We start from the raw sequence: 9,509 nt of genomic DNA, 5'->3' as shown, positions 1-9,509 counted from the left end.
TCCAAAGTTAGGAGGGGAAGTTTATCTGGCTCACTTTGCGATCCGGCCAGTGACTGAATATGGACCGCCAGGAAGACCTTTTCTGGCACAGGGTAGCTAGAAAGGTGTCAAAGTCTCTGCATTTAGGTTTTACAAACTATTTTTACTGAGACAAATGAACACGTACCAGATAAAAGGATCTCGTACAACGATGTTAATACTGATGCGTGACAAAGATTTCTAATCTAGCAAATACGTCTTATACTGGTTTGTATATTGCAGAACTTGATCCCCCCAATCAGGATCCCCAAGCAGCCCCTCTTCGCTGTATATTGAGCTTAAGAAGGCCATGTGGCTACAAAGGTATCAGTCGGAAAGCTTGCAAGAATCTACACTGCTGCTACAGTAAACTTCAGTGCTTCCGTCCTCTCGTAGGCGAAGGTAATGTACTAGTGTGATGTGATTAGCCTCTCATTTTGGATCTGCATTACATTCAGAAAAGCATCCAACTTATTGAATCTTTGTCAAGAAGGCTGGGTGGATTTTGGTTATGTAGTGCAATCTGTACTTAATTATTTTCAGAACTACAAATGCACATACTTGCTAAAATACCTGTTTCTGCCTTTAGTTCAGCGTTATTAGGCGGACATGTATATTTTTACTCACACAATATAAGCACTTACATTTATAAAATAGGTAGAGAATTTAAGTGCTTTCCAGCATTGGAAATATATGCATTTGCTATAACATGCATGCATACTTTCATGGCAGAAATATGCGGTATTTTATAAACTATGTGGCAACTTTCAGCCTATTCAAAACCCACTTTGTTGCCTGGACAGATCTGGAAGATGTCTCCCCTTCAGCCCCAGTGACATCTTCTTGCCTGCTGCATGTTCCATAACCTTGCTAAAACTCATGGTTGGCTTCCTCTCTAGGATGAACACCCAAGACGATGACAATCTTGAGGATGAGGACAGGATCTTTCCCTGCTGCTCCCCAGCAGATCTGGATATCTCCACCCCCTGTTGGCAGACAGGAGGCCTTGATGGTATCTGCATCTGCTGGACACCAGCAGTTCAACATTGCCTCTGCTGCCCCAGCTGGGGCCTTTCCTGTGCCTCTCCCAGCTGTGGTCCCTCAGACCACTGCTGTACCTCTTATTCTCCCTACAGCTGTCCCCCACCCCAGATAGCAGCCCTCAGCAATTCAATCATCTTCACAGCCCTCCTCCTTGCCATAGGTGGAGCCAACCATGCCCTCCAAAGGCAGTGGCAGCCGTGACAGGCCCCCACTCAGGAGATGCACATGCCTTAGCCAACTAAGGGAGGCATTTCCACCACCAAAAAGAGGGGCCTCTCATACATACTGCACTAACATTGTATGTACCTTCCACCTGGCTCCATACAAATTAATGCACATTCACTTCAAAGATATCTCTGTATCAATGTATTCCTTTGGTAGATTGCCTTATCTTCTGATTCTCCACCTCTCTGCCCTCATCATCAGGATTGTCATCGCCTTGGGTGTTCATCCTAGAGAGGAAGCCAACCATGAGTTTTAGCAAAGTTATGGAACGTGCAGCAGGCAAGAAGATGTCACTGGGGCTGTAGGGGAGACATCTTCCAGATCTGTCCAGGCCACAAAAGTGGGTTTTGAATAGGCTGAAAGTTCACCCTATGACTGTCCGTCTCTATCTGTGGGTCTGGTTGAAGTGCTTTTTTGCTAAACTCTCAGGCTGTGCTAGGGGGATCATGATCTGGGTTTTGAGGGAGTAGCCACTAACACCTATGGGGAAAAAGGCAGAGAAGAAGCATGTAGGAGAGCCCAAGATGGAGAGCTATTTGGTTGGGCCTAGGTGAGGCCAGGGCTACTCTTTTTGCACAATGTTGCAACATCTGCTTGAAGCATAAGGAGTGAAAAGACAATGGTTAGGTGTAAAGTAGTGAGCCGCAGTAATGACTGTGACCTGGAAGCGGTCATGAATGCCTGACTATGATGGGATCTAAGCATCATGGCAGTAGCATGGAAACCTGAGTCCAACATCCGTTATCACACCTGTTGCATTGCAGATGCAGACCACATGCATGTTGAGGGAGGGGAAGCCCTTGCAGTTACAGAAGTTGGCTTCACTCTCAGCAGGTGGCCTGAATGCCACATATATACAATCTAATGCACCCAAAACTGAAGGGAAATGAGCTTTGGGTAAAAGTCCATCATTATTTGCTGTTGATGCTGTCTATCATCAGAAAATAAATATATTGGTGTGTTCTCCTGAGAAATGCAGCCAAAAACTGGTCAATACATAGAGAGCTGGCTGACTGACTTATTCCAGCTGTGACCTTGAGAAAGGTCAGAAGGCATCCTGATAGAGAGGTTGCAAAAAATTCTGAAAGAACCCAGGTGCCTTAATGTGAAGGGCAGAGAAAGGAGAAAGATTCTAAATTACCCCATAAGCAGGTTGTTAATACAAACAAAAAAACTACTTTGAAATGTCTGTATAGAAATACTGGAAGTCTAAAAAATAAGATGGGAGAGTTAAATTGTACAGCACTGAATTTAGAGTTAGATATAATTGGTATCTCAGAAACCTGATGAGAGGAGGATAACCAATGGACACTTTGATACCAGGGTACAAATTATATTGCAATGATAGGATGAATCAAATTGGTAGAGGGGTGGCACTATATGTTAAAGAGGGCATTGAATCAAACAAGATAAAAGTTCTGCAGTAAACAAAATACAATGTAGAATATTCTTTATGGATAGAAATTCCATGTGAGAAGGGAAATAGAATAATAGTAGGGGTGTACTACTGTCCACCTGTCCAGAATAAGCAGAAGACAATGAAATACTAACAGAGAGTAGGAAAGCTAACAAAATTAGCAACACAGTAATAATGGATGATTTCAATTACTGTACATATTTATTACCTGACTTTCTACAGCGGCGCTTGTCTGCTACAGGACTCAAGGATATTTCCAAACAATTTGGTTGTGGCAAATATGAATGTATTATTGCATATCCTTGGGAGCACAGATGCCAAACCTTCAATATAGGCAAGGCATTACTGTGTCTCCCAGTCTCTTGTGAAAGCTGCATTATATAGTTTCAAACCATACATAGAAAATGCTTGTGAGAGGATCATTTATGCAATATGACAGTGTAATAAACTGACCTTCTCTAGCCTGAGAAATTCCCTCCCACCTTAAAAATTCCTTTGTCTTAGCATTGCTTTGATGTACTCTGTTTCTTCTGATCTTCTGTGTTTTGTCAATAGATCAATTATTATAGTAGGTCTGTGTTCTGTTGCTGGTTCCAGGCCTTTATTTAAAGCTTTGACCTCAGGGGATCTTCAGTTCACCTGGCTTCTTTCAGTCGAGATAGGAATCTGTGAGAACAAAGCTTGGAATATGGCTCAGCCATCTGCTATCGATAACCTCATGACCTTTCATCATATCTGGTTAGGTCTGAATTCATTCCAGATGGCTCTCAGTAGCCATTCACACACAGGTCAGCTTAGGTTCATTGCCTGCCAGCAGATTCAGTTAGATCAGAAGAGCAAAGGACTCTGGGACAAGCAGAGTGAACCAAAGGCCTGAACCAAGATCTTCATTATATCATTACTCCAGTGCTGATTGGATTAATGTAACATAAGGACTTGCAAATGTAACACGAGAGTCGGGGGACAAGTGAGGTCTGGGTGGGCAGCAATTAGAGAGACACCAGATACAGGCCAATGGTTGAGGCAGGCAGCAAGCAAAACATAGTCCAGGTCAGCATCAGTGGTCAGTGGCAGGCAGAGAATAGTCCAGGTCCAGGCAGTGGTCAAATCCAAGAAGTCAGTTCAAGACAAGGTGAGGAGCAAGGCAGGAAGGATTGGATGAGGCAGAGCAGGCAGAAAGAGGCAAGGACAGAGCAGGTAGAACAAGGCAAGGACGAGGCAGGAAAAGGAACACATGGCAACACAAACTGCAAGGCAGGACAGGACACCCATTGCTGAGGTACTGGCTGGAAGCAGGGCTGGGGTTTAAATATCTAGCTGGTCCATCATCACAGAAGCTGCAGAGCTCCTTCCCACCACAGGGTCTAGACAGCTGGGAGGAGGGCATGAATACATCTGGTTGGGGCCTCAATGGAGGCATCCAGCCACTGAAGGGATTGATGGGTGTTGGCAGCCTTCCTGCCACTCTAGGTTCCTGGGGATTGAGTGCTGCCAGTCACAGGATGGCCCCATGACCAGCAAACATTACACCAGGAAGCTGCAAAAGGTAGTATCTGCCACTCTGTGCAGTTATCCCCAAGCCTTATGATAAGTGGTAGTAATATTTACAATCAAAACCAAGCAACTATCAAACCCATAACAATTACTGCCAGCAACATTTTTTACTGAGTGAGGAGCCTTCTTGAAAATTCAGACAATGCTGCTTCACATGCTGTACTTTTGGACTTGGCCATAAAAGCAGTCCTGTGCTTTTTCCCTTATGTCTGCATAACAGTACCCCAGACAAAAAAAGTAAGGGTCGCGTGTAGATTGTCATCTGAATCCAATTCCCCGTTTTTCCCCCTTGCCATTGAAGCAGACAGTGATGTTGCATTTGCGTTAAAAGCATCAAAGCTTATTGGTTAAGGGTAGTAATCCTCATGCCTTCTGTTAAGGGTAGTAACTGCTACTCCGTGTAGGTTACCCCCATGCTTATCAGTATCTAAGACCATAAAAGCTGGGACCCTCATTGTTTGTTGTCTGTATTCAATTCCCCATTTCTCCCCCCTCCTCCCTGCTGTCGAAGCAGAGAACAATGTTGCAGTTACTTCAAAAAGATCAAGGCTAATTGGTTAAAGATAGTATTCCTCATGCCTTCTGTTAAGGGTAGTAACTTCCACAAAACTTCAAACAAAACTCCTTTTCTCTGAGCTTAGTCCAACACACTGGAAGGTCCTTGAATCAGGTCACCACCATGCCTCTGGTCTCTGAAGAGGTTGCAGAAGGGCAGGTCTTCCTTACCCTGGGCCCCCCACAAGGAACAGGGTTCCCCATGCCCTGAACCCAGGCCACACCCAAGGGTCTCTGAAGGCTTCCTACAACTGAAGGCCTGGCAAAAACTCCAATGAAAACTCTGGAAGGGAACTCAACCAGCCAGTTAGTCAGCTTCCCAACCCTTCTCAGGATCCCCAGGCAGGGTGTGTCTGGCTCGTCCGAGCCGGCAAAAATCCAAAATAAGAAAATGTTCCCACACTGCCACCTAACTCCAAAAGTCAAAGCACTTCCTGCAGTTTGTCAGCAGAGAGCTTCTTAGATTACCTTACAAGGTGGGCAGCCATCCCAGCACCCTCAAAGGGAGGGGCTGTACTGAATGGCACCTCCCCACACTTTCTATCTTTCCTGTCTGTAGCTAAAGAGTTACCAAGGCCACTAGTGGTAATGAGCCCATAGGATTATTACACCTGCCTCCTCATTTTGTATATCTGGTTATATCACTATCTGCCGACATCATTGTCTCTTGTGCCTCTGTCACCATCAAAAGTCCTCAGACGGAACTGCACCACCAGTTGATCAATGTACCTCCTTTACAGTCCTGTTGGAAAGCATATTAAGGTAAATTTTAAAAGCCCAACACATGTGTTAATTAGGGGGCGCGCAACAAGCAGATTTGAAAAGGAGTCAAGATACGCGTGTATCTCCTGCAGCACGCACATCTCAAATGTTTTGGAAAAGGGAGGGGCATGGGCATGGTCTGGGCGGGACTTGGGCTTTTTGGGGCATGAAGCGGAGATGTGCACGTAAATACTTATGCGATCCAGTGCGCGCCGGAGGCCTCATGCTGCGTAACTTTACTTTTGCTATAAATTCTGTGTAAGTTATTTTATTTAATTTATTTATAAAATTTTATATATTGTCATTTAGAATTTTCCATCACAATGTTTACAAAGATACAAGGTAATAGACATAAGATCAATAATACAAATAAAATCAATAAAAAAGGCACTTAAGAGCTAATACATTATACATAAAATCAATAATAAAACAATAAAAGGCTAATAACTAATTCAGTATTTTAACGTCCATCAAAAATAAATAAAATAAAATTCCACTTGCTATGTCATCTGGTTCTGTTCATCGTAGGCTTTGTGAAATAGCCATGTTTTCAGGTCTTTTTTTAATGTTTTCTCATTTTGCTGCATTCTAAGGTCCTCAGGTATAAGATAAAGATAAAGTTATAAGATAAAGATAAATAGGCCTATCTGAGGGGTTTTAAGGGTCGGGGATAACCGGAGGGAGTGAAGGCTATCAAACTGGGTGGGGGGGGGGGGGGGTTTGGAAGACTTAGCTCTTAACTGGGCGAACTGGGGATGATCTGGCAAAACTGGAAATGGCGTCGGTGCATGTCGCTTTTAAAATCCCCCGGGTTACGTGGTAGAAACGACATTTGCACGCACCTGCACGCGCCCACTTAAAATTTGGCAGACAAACGCAGGTAGCCAGGCTATTTTAGAACATGCGCACATATACACGCACAAGTTATAAAGTAGCCACATGTGTGCCCATGCGCCGGTTTGAAAGTTACCATCAATGAGTACAATTTTCAGTCCTCCCAAGGTGCATGCACAGGAGTCACAAGCCTGCAAGCTAATTTTCAAAGGGAAATTCCCAGTGGAATTTCCCTTTGAAAATCCCTTCCCGGCAGGGACCATGGGTATAAAAGTAGGCACTGACAGGGAGGGACTATTAGCTTTTCCTCTGCCCATGCTTTCTCTTCCTTTGGGGCCAGAGGCTAGATCTTTCTGCTTCCCTAGGCAGAGGGCTCCACTGGCAGCTGGGAGTCAGCCTTGATCCTGGCGTGGAGGCCCCCAAGGGTTTAGGGACGGCAGGTGGCTGGAGACTCCTCCCCCTTCTGAATTAAAATAAACGCCGAGCTGATGCAAAAGTCTGAGTGCACACTTTCATTCCAGTTTGCACACTTTGCTTAACTTTCAGTGCATTAACATACCATTTGCTTACTGCATTGAGAGTTACATTTCTTTTACCACACAGGTTAAAAAGCCTGTGTGCTGAATTTCAACACACGGTTTTAATGTGCATCTTTCTACATCAGGCCCTGAGTTTGCAGAAAGTACATGCAAAGCATTAAAAATAAATTCTCTGCTGGGATGGCCTCAGCACTGCTCCTTTTCCCCATGGAAAATAGTAAGCACACTGTTCTTAGTGCTCGACTACTGCATTAGGTGGGGAACATTTTCAGAGGGCCGTTTACTACGGGTAAACATCCATTTACTCATGGAAAGTCCCCTAGAAAACTTCCCCTATTGTTCCTATTCCCCTGAGTCCGTCTGGTCCTCTGCCACACTTTTCTTCCACTGCGCATCATCCTCCTCTTTATCATGCAAGCAATCCAGTTCCTTCCTTGTTACCAAAGCAACTAGTATGGCATCTCTCAACCCTTTGACATATACATCATAAGCGTCTTCCAAACTGTACTAATGAAGGCATTCACATTTTATTGATATCATTTGTCTCACCAATGGAACTTTTATTGTTACAGATCCAGCTGCAGAATGATTGTTGGGATCGTCATGCCAGAGGTCGCTTCAATCCACTAGAGGCCTGAAGAAAATGTAATTATCCTACAACAAGCTGCAAAAGATTAAAAATAAAATTAAAAGAATGTCACAATAAAATCCATTATAGCAGATCCTTGTTGCCTTTTCTTGAAGTTCATATATAAATTACTCCTTGCAAATGTACCGGGTTGTATGATCCCTTTCAACTGATACGAAACCCCAGTGAAGATGAATAACTTTGATTATATTATATTATTTATACAGTATATATTACCTGCAGCTATCTAACACTCTCAAAAAGAACAGTTCGTGCCTTCCTTCAATGACTGAGCTGCTTGAGAAATGAGATCTCCTGGAGGATCACAATGTTCTTGGCCCCTGTGGATTTTAGGGGCCATGGGACAGTCTTTATTAAACACTCTCCATTAGGGATGTGAATCGTGTGATCGATCGTGTTAACGATCGATTTTGGCTGAGGGGGCAAATCTGATCGTCTTAATTTTTTTAGTTAAAAAATCGTTTTATCGGGGGAGGGTGGGAAAACCGGCACACCAAAACAACCCTAAAACCCACCCCGACCCTTTAAAATAAGTCCTCCACCCTCCCGAACCCCCCCAAAATGTTTTAAATTACCTGGGGTCCAGTGGGGGGGTCCCGGCGCGATCTCCCACTCTCGGGCCACGGCTGCGTTAAGAGAAATGGCGCCGGTGGCCCTTTGCCCTTACCATATGACAGGGCAAAGGTAGCGCCGGCGCCATTTTGATTCCTGTGACCCGACGTCACAAGTGCAGGAGATCGCTCCCGGACCCCTGCTGGACCCCCAGGGATGTTTGGCCAGCTTGGGGGGGGCCTCCTGACCCCCACAAGACTTGCCAAAAGTCCAGCGGGGGTCCGGGAGCGACCTTCTGCATTCGGGCCGATTTGCCAATATTCAAAATGGCGCCGGTGCCATTTTGCCCTCACTATGTCGAGCATCCTCCCGGCCTCGATATGAGGACAAACAAGCCCAGCATCATAGCCCCGCCCAGGGCTATGACGTGATAGGGAAGCGACGGGCAAGGACCATAGACGAGGCAGGCCCTTTAAAGGGCCGCAGCACCCGGGGGGAGATCCTTTTCGGATCCCTCCCAGCAAGAACCCACCCAGCCACCCTACATGAGGAATGGGATAAACACAGGAGCAGTGGAGTTCTTAAAATTACGTTATGCGCTGTTACAAGTTGTAGCACGTGTATGCAGGTGATAGGTAGGAAACTTATGTTAGTTAGTTATTTAACTCCGGTATAATGTTCGGTGGCATTGTCGCAGCTCGGTGGGAGGGCGGTAACCCGGGCCGGTTGGGGCCTATGGCAAGTGGTGCCGGTGATAACGCAAGACGGCGGGGTAGCCGATCAGCGCTGGGGAAGCGCAAAAATGTGACGGCTTAGAAAGTGCCGATGGGTGGGGTCCCCTTGCTGGAGGACAAAGCAGGGGGCCAAGGATTAATGCTGGCTTGCTCGGTTCCCACGGCGGGCAGCGAGGGACACGAATTACTGGCCCGGGTACCCAGGAAGGTTTATGATATAATTTATAAATAAAAGCTGCGGCTTTATTCAACCAACATCAGTTTCAGCGTGGTTAATATGATACAAGAAAAGGGTAACACAAGGTGATATAAGGTATGGGAGTATCTCGACGGACAAAGCAAGTATTGAGTGACGACTGCTAGTGTTATGAAGTCTGCTCTTCCTAAAGATTGTTGGGAGGAGTTAGAAAGATGTTTTCAGAGAAGCATCTTCCTGACAGATTCCCTGTTTTGCCTTCTCTGATAGTATCACCTAGATTAGAGCAGGCTGCTGATAAACTTGCTCATTCATTAGTTTTTATAGATATTAGGGATGTGAATCGTTTTTGAACGATTAAAATTATCCTGACCCCCACAATTATCCTGACCCCCACAATTATCCTGACCCCCACAAGACTTGCCAAAAG

General features: G+C 45.1%; 1 long non-coding RNA gene across 1 annotated transcript; it reads left to right on the top strand.

The window, feature by feature from the left end:
* Positions 1–317: 317 nt before the first annotated feature.
* On the top strand, positions 318–7,670 carry LOC115076884. The gene is made up of 2 exons (XR_003852895.1): positions 318–420; positions 7,521–7,670. It is a non-coding gene; the product is annotated as an uncharacterized LOC115076884 (long non-coding RNA).
* The last annotated feature ends 1,839 nt before the right edge of the window (positions 7,671–9,509 follow it).

The sequence above is a fragment of the Rhinatrema bivittatum genome, chromosome 15, assembly GCF_901001135.1.
Source record: "Rhinatrema bivittatum chromosome 15, aRhiBiv1.1, whole genome shotgun sequence".
Taxonomy (NCBI): domain Eukaryota; kingdom Metazoa; phylum Chordata; class Amphibia; order Gymnophiona; family Rhinatrematidae; genus Rhinatrema; species Rhinatrema bivittatum.
This window is presented reverse-complemented; position numbering and strand designations above follow the sequence as displayed.